Genomic DNA, 14,667 nt, shown 5'->3' with positions numbered 1-14,667 from the left:
TCCGCCACAGTATAAAAAAGCCTAGCACACCTCATGATTGGACTAAGAAATTCCTGTCATTTAGTTGGAAATGATTTTCCCATTATCCCCAAAAACTCCTCACTGTGTCTAAGAACGCTTTTTTTCACAGGACAATACAGATCAGATTGACTTGAAAGGTCCTTTCACGCGACTACAGAATGCCTCTCATTCCACTAAAAGATACGCCAGTGCCTACAATAGCCTAGGACTAGACTACGAGTCCCAATGTAGAAAGACCACAAGTCCACAGATATGCCTGTTTATTTAAACATCTGTATTATCATCAGCGTGTGACTGTAAAGGCGGGACCTCGCGCTCTCTGTAACGCGCTCCATTGGCAACATCAGTTAAATGTCGTTGGTTCAATCCCTCGCGGATGTTGTTTTTATTCCCATTTGTAACTGGGAAATACTGTCGCTGCAATACATATGTCTTAATCAAGCTAGTGGTTATTGACGTAAATGGCAGTGTTATAATGTTTCATGTACTGCAAATGTCACCACATAATGCGCTCTTAATTAGATTTGGTTGAAATACATTACAGTCACCCGATGAAAAAGTGTGCAAAGAGCATTAAAGAAACAAAAGGTTCATAACAGTAACAGGACATATCGAATTGTTTCAGTCCTCCACAGAGATTGCCAATGTATTAATGGAAATTCTAAAATATCTGCCCAACTGCCGTGACATTGCCTCACCGCAATGCCGTGACTCGGATTCGAACCGAGGTTGCTGCAGCCACAACGCAGAGTACTATCACGGTGAGCTACTTGGGCTGCTACAATGTGACGTTCCACCTCTATCATAAGCTGTACTCCATCTGTGATGTCATGACTCATGTTTGAATTAAAGGTTGGTTGTGATGTTATAAATGAGAATAAGTGGACACCTGATCCCCAGTCACTTATTTAAGATCTCAATAATCAAGTCAGAATCCAAATGAAAGTCATCAAAGTGGAGCCAATTAGAAATAATGCAGTTACACAAACCTGGCAATCGTGCGGCAGCCAGGGCCGATAATGGCCCGCCAGCCTGAGAGCAGGAAAGTGTGAGAGCAGTGATGGTCTTGTGAGAGTTTACAGCTGTTATTGACCCTGTCCCCTTCCATTGCAGAGTTTTCTCCCTATAAGAAGTGCAGAGGCTCCCTCCGGGGTGCTAATAGTACATTTATTTTTTTGCGCAGGAGAAGTGCTCTTCACCAATTGCACGTGCCAAATCACCCGAAGGCCACCACCATAAAATTCAGGCATTCATGTTCATGCGTCCTCCATGTTATGTCCTTATAAAGGGATGCATGTTCATGATGACTCCATGTCACACCTGCATACAAGGATGCATGTTCATGCCGCCTCGTTCTCTTGGCTTCATACAGGGATTTTATCTCCTCCCTGTCTCACCCTCATGCAGGGATGCATGACCAATGCTCCTTCCCTTCTCGCCCGCATACATGGATGCACGTTCACGCCTCCTTCTTCTCTCGGCTTCATACGGGGATCATATCTCCTCCCTGTCTCACCCTCATGCAGGGATGCATGACCAATGCTCCTTCCCTTCTCGCCTGCATACATGGATGCACGTTCACGCCTCCTCCTTCTCTCGGCTTCATACGGGGATCATATCTCCTCCCTGTCTCACCCTCATGCAGGGATGCATGACCAATGCTCCTTCCTGTCTCGCCCGCATACATGGATGCACGTTCACGCCTCCTCCTTCTCTCGGCTTCATACGGGGATCATATCTCCTCCCTGTCTCACCCTCATGCAGGGATGCATGACCAATGCTCCTTCCCTTCTCGCCTGCATACATGGATGCACGTTCATGCCTCCTCCTTCTCTCGGCTTCATACGGGGATCATATCTCCTCAATGTCTCACCCTCACTTCCAACATGTGTAACTTCTTGTTCTCTTTGACGTCTGGGGCATGGGTGGCTACTGCACAGCTCTAGATGTCGCCCACCTGCAAGGTGCTATGGAAAGCACTTTTCCACATTGGACGTGCTATATTAACCCCCTCTCCCCAAATACAATAAAAATAAAGAAATATATGTGCTTCCATAATGTCTACCTTCTAATGTTTCATATGTGTAAGCACATTGTCCTCCTCCTGACCACATTCTAAAACTATGTGCAAATTGTTCCTTCCATAAACTGTCACTTCCTTGGCCCTTTATTTATAATGACTGTTATACTCTCTCTCTTTCCGCCACAGTATAAAAAAGCCTAGCACACCTCATGATTGGACTAAGAAATTCCTGTCATTTAGTTGGAAATGATTTTCCCATTATCCCCAAAAACTCCTCACTGTGTCTAAGAACGCTTTTTTTCACAGGACAATACAGATCAGATTGACTTGAAAGGTCCTTTCACGCGACTACAGAATGCCTCTCATTCCACTAAAAGATACGCCAGTGCCTACAATAGCCTAGGACTAGACTATGAGTCCCAATGTAGAAAGACCACAAGTCCACAGATATGCCTGTTTATTTAAACATCTGTATTATCATCAGCGTGTGACTGTAAAGGCGGGACCTCGCGCTCTCTGTAACGCGCTCCATTGGCAACATCAGTTAAATGTCGTTGGTTCAATCCCTCGCGGATGTTGTTTTTATTCCCATTTGTAACTGGGAAATACTGTCGCTGCAATACATATGTCTTAATCAAGCTAGTGGTTATTGACGTAAATGGCAGTGTTATAATGTTTCATGTACTGCAAATGTCACCACATAATGCGCTCTTAATTAGATTTGGTTGAAATACATTACAGTCACCCGATGGAAAAGTGTGCAAAGAGCATTAAAGAAACAAAAGGTTCATAACAGTAACAGGACATATCGAATTGTTTCAGTCCTCCACAGAGATTGCCAATGTATTAATGGAAATTCTAAAATATCTGCCCAACTGCCGTGACTCGGATTCGAACCGAGGTTGCTGCGGCCACAACGCAGAGTACTAACCACTATGCGATCACAGCGAGCTACTTGGGCTGTTACAAAGTGACGTTCCACCTCTATCATAAGCTGTACTCCATCTGTGATGTCATGACTCATGTTTGAATTAAAGGTTGGTTGTGATGTTATCCATGAGAATAAGTGGACACCTGATCCCCAGTCACTTATTTAAGATCTCAATAATCAAGTCAGAATCCAAATGAAAGTCATCAAAGTGGAGCCAATTAGAAATAATATAGTTACATAAACCTGGCAATGGTGCGGCAGCCAGGGCCGATAATGGCCCGCCAGCCTGAGAGCAGGAAAGTGTGAGAGCAGTGATGGTCTTGTGAGAGTTTACAGCTGTTATTGACCCTGTCCCCTTCCATTGCAGAGTTTTCTCCCTATAAGAAGTGCAGAGGCTCCCTCTGGGGTGCTAATAGTACATTTATTTTTTTGCGCAGGAGAAGTGCTCTTCACCAATTGTACGTGCCAAATCACCCGAAGGCCACCACCATAAAATTCAGGCATTTATGTTCATGCGTCCTCCATGTTATGTCCTTATAAAGGGATGCATGTTCATGATGACTCCATGTCACACCTGCATACAAGGATGCATGTTCATGCCGCCTCGTTCTCTTAGCTTCATACAGGGATTTTATCTCCTCCCTGTCTCACCCTCATGCAGGGGTGCATGACCAATGCTCCTTCCCTTCTCGCCCGCATACATGGATGCACGTTCATGTCTCCTCGTTCTCTCGGCTTCATACGGGGATTTTATCTCCTCCCTGTCTCACCCTCAGGAAGGGATGCATGACCAATGCTCCTTCCTGTCTCGCCCGCATACATGGATGCACGTTCACGCCTCCTCCTTCTCTCGGCTTCATACGGGGATCATATCTCCTCCCTGTCTCACCCTCATGCAGGTATGCATGACCAATGCTCCTTCCCTTCTCGCCTGCATACATGGATGCACGTTCACGCCTTCTCCTTCTCTCGGCTTCATACGGGGATCATATCTCCTCAATGTCTCACCCTCACTTCCAACATGTGTAACTTCTTGTTCTCTTTGACGTCTGGGGCATGGGTGGCTACTGCACAGCTCTAGATTTCGCCCACCTGCAAGGTGCTATGGAAAGCACTTTTCCACATTGGACGTGCTATATTAACCCCCTCTCCCCAAATACAATAAAAATAAAGAAATATATGCGCTTCCATAATGTCTACCTTCTAATGTTTCATATGTGTAAGCACATTGTCCTCCTCCTGACCACATTCTAAAACTATGTGCAAATTGTTCCTTCCATAAACTGTCACTTCCTTGGCCCTTTATTTATAATGACTGTTATACTCTCTCTTTCCGCCACAGTATAAAAAAGCCTAGCACACCTCATGATTGGACTAAGAAATTCCTGTCATTTAGTTGGAAATGATTTTCCCATTATCCCCAAAAACTCCTCACTGTGTCTAAGAACGCTTTTTTTCACAGGACAATACAGATCAGATTGACTTGAAAGGTCCTTTCACGCGACTACAGAATGCCTCTCATTCCACTAAAAGATACGCCAGTGCCTACAATAGCCTAGGACTAGACTATGAGTCCCAATGTAGAAAGACCACAAGTCCACAGATATGCCTGTTTATTTAAACATCTGTATTATCATCAGCGTGTGACTGTAAAGGCGGGACCTCGCGCTCTCTGTAACGCGCTCCATTGGCAACATCAGTTAAATGTCGTTGGTTCAATCCCTCGCGGATGTTGTTTTTATTCCCATTTGTAACTGGGAAATACTGTCGCTGCAATACATATGTCTTAATCAAGCTAGTGGTTATTGACGTAAATGGCAGTGTTATAATGTTTCATGTACTGCAAATGTCACCACATAATGCGCTCTTAATTAGATTTGGTTGAAATACATTACAGTCACCCGATGAAAAAGTGTGCAAAGAGCATTAAAGAAACAAAAGGTTCATAAAAGTAACAGGACATATCGAATTGTTTCAGTCCTCCACAGAGATTGCCAATGTATTAATGGAAATTCTAAAATATCTGCCCAACTGCCGTGACATTGCCTCACCGCAATGCCGTGACTCGGATTCGAACCGAGGTTGCTGCGGCCACAACGCAGAGTACTAACCACTATACGATCACGGCGAGATACTTGGGCTGCTACAATGTGTCGTTCCACCTCTATCATAAGCTGTACTCCATCTGTGATGTCATGACTCATGTTTGAATTAAAGGTTGGTTGTGATGTTATCCATGAGAATAAGTGGACACCTGATCCCCAGTCACTTATTTAAGATCTCAATAATCAAGTCAGAATCCAAATGAAAGTCATCAAAGTGGAGCCAATTAGAAATAATATAGTTACACAAACCTGGCAATGGTGCGGCAGCCAGGGCCGATAATGGCCCGCCAGCCTGAGAGCAGGAAAGTGTGAGAGCAGTGATGGTCTTGTGAGAGTTTACAGCTGTTATTGACCCTGTCCCCTTCCATTGCAGAGTTTTCTCCCTATAAGAAGTGCAGAGGCTCCCTCCGGGGTGCTAATAGTAAATTTATTTTTTTGCGCAGGAGAAGTGCTCTTCACCAATTGCACGTGCCAAATCACCCGAAGGCCACCACCATAAAATTCAGGCATTCATGTTCATGCGTCCTCCATGTTATGTCCTTATAAAGGGATGCATGTTCATGATGACTCCATGTCACACCTGCATACAAGGATGCATGTTCATGCCGCCTCATTCTCTTGGCTTCATACAGGGATTTTATCTCCTCCCTGTCTCACCCTCATGCAGGGATGCATGACCAATGCTCCTTCCCTTCTCTCCCGCATACATGGATGCACGTTCATGTCTCCTCGTTCTCTCGGCTTCATACAGGGATTTTATCTCCTCCCTGTCTCACCCTCAGGAAGGGATGCATGATCAATGCTCCTTCCCGTCTCGCCCGCATACATGGATGCACGTTCACGCCTCCTCCTTCTCTCGGCTTCATACGGGGATCATATCTCCTCCCTGTCTCACCCTCATGCAGGGATGCATGACCAATGCTCCTTCCCTTCTCGCCTGCATACATGGATGCACGTTCACGCCTCCTCCTTCTCTCGGCTTCATACGGGGATCATATCTCCTCCCTGTCTCACCCTCATGCAGGGATGCATGACCAATGCTCCTTCCCTTCTCGCCTGCATACATGGATGCACGTTCACGCCTCCTCCTTTTCTCGGCTTCATACGGGGATCATATCTCCTCAATGTCTCACCCTCACTTCCAACATGTGTAACTTCTTGTTCTCTTTGACGTCTGGGGCATGGGTGGCTACTGCACAGCTCTAGATGTCGCCCACCTGCAAGGTGCTATGGAAAGCACTTTTCCACATTGGACGTGCTATATTAACCCCCTCTCCCCAAATACAATAAAAATAAAGAAATATATGTGCTTCCATAATGTCTACCTTCTAATGTTTCATATGTGTAAGCACATTGTCCTCCTCCTGACCACATTCTAAAACTATGTGCAAATTGTTCCTTCCATAAACTGTCACTTCCTTGGCCCTTTATTTATAATGACTGTTATACTCTCTCTCTTTCCGCCACAGTATAAAAAAGCCTAGCACACCTCATGATTGGACTAAGAAATTCCTGTCATTTAGTTGGAAATGATTTTCCCATTATCCCCAAAAACTCCTCACTGTGTCTAAGAACGCTTTTTTTCACAGGACAATACAGATCAGATTGACTTGAAAGGTCCTTTCACGCGACTACAGAATGCCTCTCATTCCACTAAAAGATACGCCAGTGCCTACAATAGCCTAGGACTAGACTCTGAGTCCCAATGTAGAAAGACCACAAGTCCACAGATATGCCTGTTTATTTAAACATCTGTATTATCATCAGCGTGTGACTGTAAAGGCGGGACCTCGCGCTCTCTGTAACGCGCTCCATTGGCAACATCAGTTAAATGTCGTTGGTTCAATCCCTCGCGGATGTTGTTTTTATTCCCATTTGTAACTGGGAAATACTGTCGCTGCAATACATATGTCTTAATCAAGCTAGTGGTTATTGACGTAAATGGCAGTGTTATAATGTTTCATGTACTGCAAATGTCACCACATAATGCGCTCTTAATTAGATTTGGTTGAAATACATTACAGTCACCCGATGAAAAAGTGTGCAAAGAGCATTAAAGAAACAAAAGGTTCATAACAGTAACAGGACATATCGAATTGTTTCAGTCCTCCACAGAGATTGCCAATGTATTAATGGAAATTCTAAAATATCTGCCCAACTGCCGTGACATTGCCTCACCGCAATGCCGTGACTCGGATTCGAACCGAGGTTGCTGCGGCCACAACGCAGAGTACTAACCACTATACGATCAGCTACTTGGGCTGCTACAATGTGTCGTTCCACCTCTATCATAAGCTGTACTCCATCTGTGATGTCATGACTCATGTTTGAATTAAAGGTTGGTTGTGATGTTATCCAGGAGAATAAGTGGACACCTGATCCCCAGTCACTTATTTAAGATCTCAATAATCAAGTCAGAATCCAAATGAAAGTCATCAAAGTGGAGCCAATTAGAAATAATATAGTTACACAAACCTGGCAATCGTGCGGCAGCCAGGGCTGATAATGGCCCGCCAGCCTGAGAGCAGGAAAGTGTGAGAGCAGTGATGGTCTTGTGAGAGTTTACAGCTGTTATTGACCCAGTCCCCTTCCATTGCAGAGTTTTCTCCCTATAAGAAGTGCAGAGGCTCCCTCCGGGGTGCTAATAGTAAATTTATTTTTTTGCGCAGGAGAAGTGCTCTTCACCAATTGCACGTGCCAAATCACCCGAAGGCCACCACCATAAAATTCAGGCATTCATGTTCATGCGTCCTCCATGTTATGTCCTTATAAAGGGATGCATGTTCATGATGACTCCATGTCACACCTGCATACAAGGATGCATGTTCATGCCGCCTCATTCTCTTGGCTTCATACAGGGATTTTATCTCCTCCCTGTCTCACCCTCATGCAGGGATGCATGACCAATGCTCCTTCCCTTCTCGCCCGCATACATGGATGCACGTTCATGTCTCCTCGTTCTCTCGGCTTCATACAGGGATTTTATCTCCTCCCTGTCTCACCCTCAGGAAGGGATGCATGATCAATGCTCCTTCCCGTCTCGCCCGCATACATGGATGCACGTTCACGCCTCCTCCTTCTCTCGGCTTCATACGGGGATCATATCTCCTCCCTGTCTCACCCTCATGCAGGGATGCATGACCAATGCTCCTTCCCTTCTCGCCTGCATACATGGATGCACGTTCACGCCTCCTCCTTCTCTCGGCTTCATACGGGGATCATATCTCCTCCCTGTCTCACCCTCATGCAGGGATGCATGACCAATGCTCCTTCCCTTCTCGCCTGCATACATGGATGCACGTTCACGCCTCCTCCTTTTCTCGGCTTCATACGGGGATCATATCTCCTCAATGTCTCACCCTCACTTCCAACATGTGTAACTTCTTGTTCTCTTTGACGTCTGGGGCATGGGTGGCTACTGCACAGCTCTAGATGTCGCCCACCTGCAAGGTGCTATGGAAAGCACTTTTCCACATTGGACGTGCTATATTAACCCCCTCTCCCCAAATACAATAAAAATAAAGAAATATATGTGCTTCCATAATGTCTACTTTCTAATGTTTCATATGTGTAAGCACATTGTCCTCCTCCTGACCACATTCTAAAACTATGTGCAAATTGTTCCTTCCATAAACTGTCACTTCCTTGGCCCTTTATTTATAATGACTGTTATACTCTCTCTCTTTCCGCCACAGTATAAAAAAGCCTAGCACACCTCATGATTGGACTAAGAAATTCCTGTCATTTAGTTGGAAATGATTTTCCCATTATCCCCAAAAACTCCTCACTGTGTCTAAGAACGCTTTTTTTCACAGGACAATACAGATCAGATTGACTTGAAAGGTCCTTTCACGCGACTACAGAATGCCTCTCATTCCACTAAAAGATACGCCAGTGCCTACAATAGCCTAGGACTAGACTATGAGTCCCAATGTAGAAAGACCACAAGTCCACAGATATGCCTGTTTATTTAAACATCTGTATTATCATCAGCGTGTGACTGTAAAGGCGGGACCTCGCGCTCTCTGTAACGCGCTCCATTGGCAACATCAGTTTAATGTCGTTGGTTCAATCCCTCGCGGATGTTGTTTTTATTCCCATTTGTAACTGGGAAATACTGTCGCTGCAATACATATGTCTTAATCAAGCTAGTGGTTATTGACGTAAATGGCAGTGTTATAATGTTTCATGTACTGCAAATGTCACCACATAATGCGCTCTTATTTAGATTTGGTTGAAATACATTACAGTCACCCGATGAAAAAGTGTGGAAAGAGCATTAAAGAAACAAAAGGTTCATAACAGTAACAGGACATATCGAATTGTTTCAGTCCTCCACAGAGATTGCCAATGTATTAATGGAAATTCTAAAATATCTGCCCAACTGCCGTGACATTGCCTCACCGCAATGCCGTGACTCGGATTCGAACCGAGGTTGCTGCGGCCACAACGCAGAGTACTAACCACTATACGATCACGGCGAGCTACTTGGGCTGCTACAATGTGTCGTTCCACCTCTATCATAAGCTGTACTCCATCTGTGATGTCATGACTCATGTTTGAATTAAAGGTTGGTTGTGATGTTATCCAGGAGAATAAGTGGACACCTGATCCCCAGTCACTTATTTAAGATCTCAATAATCAAGTCAGAATCCAAATGAAAGTCATCAAAGTGGAGCCAATTAGAAATAATATAGTTACACAAACCTGGCAATCGTGCGGCAGCCAGGGCCGATAATGGCCCGCCAGCCTGAGAGCAGGAAAGTGTGAGAGCAGTGATGGTCTTGTGAGAGTTTACAGCTGTTATTGACCCTGTCCCCTTCCATTGCAGAGTTTTCTCCCTATAAGAAGTGCAGAGGCTCCCTCCGGGGTGCTAATAGTAAATTTATTTTTTTGCGCAGGAGAAGTGCTCTTCACCAATTGCACGTGCCAAATCACCCGAAGGCCACCACCATAAAATTCAGGCATTCATGTTCATGCGTCCTCCATGTTATGTCCTTATAAAGGGATGCATGTTCATGATGACTCCATGTCACACCTGCATACAAGGATGCATGTTCATGCCGCCTCATTCTCTTGGCTTCATACAGGGATTTTATCTCCTCCCTGTCTCACCCTCATGCAGGGATGCATGACCAATGCTCCTTCCCTTCTCGCCCGCATACATGGATGCACGTTCATGTCTCCTCGTTCTCTCGGCTTCATACAGGGATTTTATCTCCTCCCTGTCTCACCCTCATGCAGGGATGCATGACCAATGCTCCTTCCCTTCTCGCCCGCATACATGGATGCACGTTCATGTCTCCTCGTTCTCTCGGCTTCATACAGGGATTTTATCTCCTCCCTGTCTCACCCTCAGGAAGGGATGCATGATCAATGCTCCTTCCCGTCTCGCGCGCATACATGGATGCACGTTCACGCCTCCTCCTTCTCTCGGCTTCATACGGGGATCATATCTCCTCCCTGTCTCACCCTCATGCAGGGATGCATGACCAATGCTCCTTCCCTTCTCGCCTGCATACATGGATGCACGTTCACGCCTCCTCCTTCTCTCGGCTTCATACGGGGATCATATCTCCTCCCTGTCTCACCCTCATGCAGGGATGCATGACCAATGCTCCTTCCCTTCTCGCCTGCATACATGGATGCACGTTCACGCCTCCTCCTTCTCTCGGCTTCATACGGGGATCATATCTCCTCCCTGTCTCACCCTCATGCAGGGATGCATGACCAATGCTCCTTCCCTTCTCGCCTGCATACATGGATGCACGTTCACGCCTCCTCCTTTTCTCGGCTTCATACGGGGATCATATCTCCTCAATGTCTCACCCTCACTTCCAACATGTGTAACTTCTTGTTCTCTTTGACGTCTGGGGCATGGGTGGCTACTGCACAGCTCTAGATGTCGCCCACCTGCAAGGTGCTATGGAAAGCACTTTTCCACATTGGACGTGCTATATTAACCCCCTCTTCCCAAATACAATAAAAATAAAGAAATATATGTGCTTCCATAATGTCTACCTTCTAATGTTTCATATGTGTAAGCACATTGTCCTCCTCCTGACCACATTCTAAAACTATGTGCAAATTGTTCCTTCCATAAACTGTCACTTCCTTGGCCCTTTATTTATAATGACTGTTATACTCTCTCTCTTTCCGCCACAGTATAAAAAAGCCTAGCACACCTCATGATTGGACTAAGAAATTCCTGTCATTTAGTTGGAAATGATTTTCCCATTATCCCCAAAAACTCCTCACTGTGTCTAAGAACGCTTTTTTTCACAGGACAATACAGATCAGATTGACTTGAAAGGTCCTTTCACGCGACTACAGAATGCCTCTCATTCCACTAAAAGATACGCCAGTGCCTACAATAGCCTAGGACTAGACTATGAGTCCCAATGTAGAAAGACCACAAGTCCACAGATATGCCTGTTTATTTAAACATCAGTATTATCATCAGCGTGTGACTGTAAAGGCGGGACCTTGCGCTCTCTGTAACGCGCTCCATTGGCAACATCAGTTAAATGTCGTTGGTTCAATCCCTCGCGGATGTTGTTTTTATTCCCATTTGTAACTGGGAAATACTGTCGCTGCAATACATATGTCTTAATCAAGCTAGTGGTTATTGACGTAAATGGCAGTGTTATAATGTTTCATGTACTGCAAATGTCACCACATAATGCGCTCTTAATTAGATTTGGTTGAAATACATTACAGTCACCCGATGAAAAAGTGTGCAAAGAGCATTAAAGAAACAAAAGGTTCATAACAGTAACAGGACATATCGAATTGTTTCAGTCCTCCACAGAGATTGCCAATGTATTAATGGAAATTCTAAAATATCTGCCCAACTGCCGTGACATTGCCTCACCGCAATGCCGTGACTCGGATTCGAACCGAGGTTGCTGCGGCCACAACGCAGAGTACTAACCACTATACGATCACGGCGAGCTACTTGGGCTGCTACAATGTGTCGTTCCACCTCTATCATAAGCTGTACTCCATCTGTGATGTCATGACTCATGTTTGAATTAAAGGTTGGTTGTGATGTTATCCAGGAGAATAAGTGGACACCTGATCCCCAGTCACTTATTTAAGATCTCAATAATCAAGTCAGAATCCAAATGAAAGTCATCAAAGTGGAGCCAATTAGAAATAATATAGTTACACAAACCTGGCAATCGTGCGGCAGCCAGGGCCGATAATGGCCCGCCAGCCTGAGAGCAGGAAAGTGTGAGAGCAGTGATGGTCTTGTGAGAGTTTACAGCTGTTATTGACCCTGTCCCCTTCCATTGCAGAGTTTTCTCCCTATAAGAAGTGCAGAGGCTCCCTCCGGGGTGCTAATAGTAAATTTATTTTTTTGCGCAGGAGAAGTGCTCTTCACCAATTGCACGTGCCAAATCACCCGAAGGCCACCACCATAAAATTCAGGCATTCATGTTCATGCGTCCTCCATGTTATGTCCTTATAAAGGGATGCATGTTCATGATGACTCCATGTCACACCTGCATACAAGGATGCATGTTCATGCCGCCTCATTCTCTTGGCTTCATACAGGGATTTTATCTCCTCCCTGTCTCACCCTCATGCAGGGATGCATGACCAATGCTCCTTCCCTTCTCGCCCGCATACATGGATGCACGTTCATGTCTCCTCGTTCTCTCGGCTTCATACAGGGATTTTATCTCCTCCCTGTCTCACCCTCAGGAAGGGATGCATGATCAATGCTCCTTCCCGTCTCGCGCGCATACATGGATGCACGTTCACGCCTCCTCCTTCTCTCGGCTTCATACGGGGATCATATCTCCTCCCTGTCTCACCCTCATGCAGGGATGCATGACCAATGCTCCTTCCCTTCTCGCCTGCATACATGGATGCACGTTCACGCCTCCTCCTTCTCTCGGCTTCATACGGGGATCATATCTCCTCAATGTCTCACCCTCACTTCCAACATGTGTAACTTCTTGTTCTCTTTGACGTCTGGGGCATGGGTGGCTACTGCACAGCTCTAGATGTCGCCCACCTGCAAGGTGCTATGGAAAGCACTTTTCCACATTGGACGTGCTATATTAACCCCCTCTCCCCAAATACAATAAAAATAAAGAAATATATGTGCTTCCATAATGTCTACCTTCTAATGTTTCATATGTGTAAGCACATTGTCCTCCTCCTGACCACATTCTAAAACTATGTGCAAATTGTTCCTTCCATAAACTGTCACTTCCTTGGCCCTTTATTTATAATGACTGTTATACTCTCTCTCTTTCTGCCACAGTATAAAAAAGCCTAGCACACCTCATGATTGGACTAAGAAATTCCTGTCATTTAGTTGGAAATGATTTTCCCATTATCCCCAAAAACTCCTCACTGTGTCTAAGAACGCTTTTTTTCACAGGACAATACAGATCAGATTGACTTGAAAGGTCCTTTCACGCGACTACAGAATGCCTCTCATTCCACTAAAAGATACGCCAGTGCCTACAATTGCCTAGGACTAGACTATGAGTCCCAATGTAGAAAGACCACAAGTCCACAGATATGCCTGTTTATTTAAACATCAGTATTATCATCAGCGTGTGACTGTAAAGGCGGGACCTTGCGCTCTCTGTAACGCGCTCCATTGGCAACATCAGTTAAATGTCGTTGGTTCAATCCCTCGCGGATGTTGTTTTTATTCCAATTTGTAACTGGGAAATACTGTCGCTGCAATACATATGTCTTAATCAAGCTAGTGGTTATTGACGTAAATGGCAGTGTTATAATGTTTCATGTACTGCAAATGTCAACACATAATGCGCTCTTAATTAGATTTGGTTGAAATACATTACAGTCACCCGATGAAAAAGTGTGCAAAGAGCATTAAAGAAACAAAAGGTTCATAACAGTAACAGGACATATCGAATTGTTTCAGTCCTCCACAGAGATTGCCAATGTATTAATGGAAATTGTAAAATATCTGACCAAATGCTGTGACATTGCCTCACCGCAATGCCGTGACTCGGACCGAGGTTGCTGTGGCCACAACGCAGAGTACTAACCACTATACGATCACGGCGAGCTACTTGGGCTGCTACAATGTGACGTTCCACCTCTATCATAAGCTGTACTCCATCTGTGATGTCATGACTCATGTTTGAATTAAAGGTTGGTTGTGATGTTATCCATGAGAATAAGTGGACACCTGATCCCCAGTCACTTATTTAAGATCTCAATAATCAAGTCGGAATCCAAATGAAAGTCATCAAAGTGGAGCCAATTAGAAATATTACAGTTACACAAACCTGGCAATGGTGCGGCAGCCAGGGCCGATAATGGCCCGCCAGCCTGAGAGCAGGAAAGTGTGAGAGCAGTGATGGTCTTGTGAGAGTTTACAGCTGTTATTGACCCTGTCCCCTTCCATTGCAGAGTTTTCTCCCTATAAGAAGTGCAGAGGCTCCCTCCGGGGTGCTAATAGTACATTTATTTTTTTGCGCAGGAGAAGTGCTCTTCACCAATTGCACGTGCCAAATCACCCGAAGGCCACCACCATAAAATTCAGGCATTCATGTTCATGCGTCCTCCATGTTATGTCCTTATAAAGGGAT

At 45.1% G+C, this 14,667-nt stretch overlaps 3 non-coding genes across 3 annotated transcripts; all 3 read right to left on the bottom strand.

Annotated features, from left to right (window-relative positions):
- Window positions 1–5,031: 5,031 nt before the first annotated feature.
- On the bottom strand, window positions 5,032–5,103 carry TRNAH-GUG (transfer RNA histidin (anticodon GUG)). The gene has a single exon. It is a non-coding gene; the product is annotated as a tRNA-His (tRNA).
- Window positions 5,104–9,489: 4,386 nt separating this feature from the next.
- Window positions 9,490–9,561, bottom strand: TRNAH-GUG (transfer RNA histidin (anticodon GUG)). The gene has a single exon. It is a non-coding gene; the product is annotated as a tRNA-His (tRNA).
- A 2,398-nt stretch (window positions 9,562–11,959) lies between these two features.
- Window positions 11,960–12,031, bottom strand: TRNAH-GUG (transfer RNA histidin (anticodon GUG)). Its single transcript has one exon. It is a non-coding gene; the product is annotated as a tRNA-His (tRNA).
- Window positions 12,032–14,667: the final 2,636 nt, after the last annotated feature.

This window comes from Ambystoma mexicanum (genome assembly GCF_040938575.1).
Source record: "Ambystoma mexicanum isolate Mex_15411 chromosome 12 unlocalized genomic scaffold, UKY_AmexF1_1 Mex_chr12_unloc.1, whole genome shotgun sequence".
In the NCBI taxonomy this organism is placed as follows: Eukaryota; Metazoa; Chordata; class Amphibia; order Caudata; family Ambystomatidae; genus Ambystoma; species Ambystoma mexicanum.
This window is presented reverse-complemented; position numbering and strand designations above follow the sequence as displayed.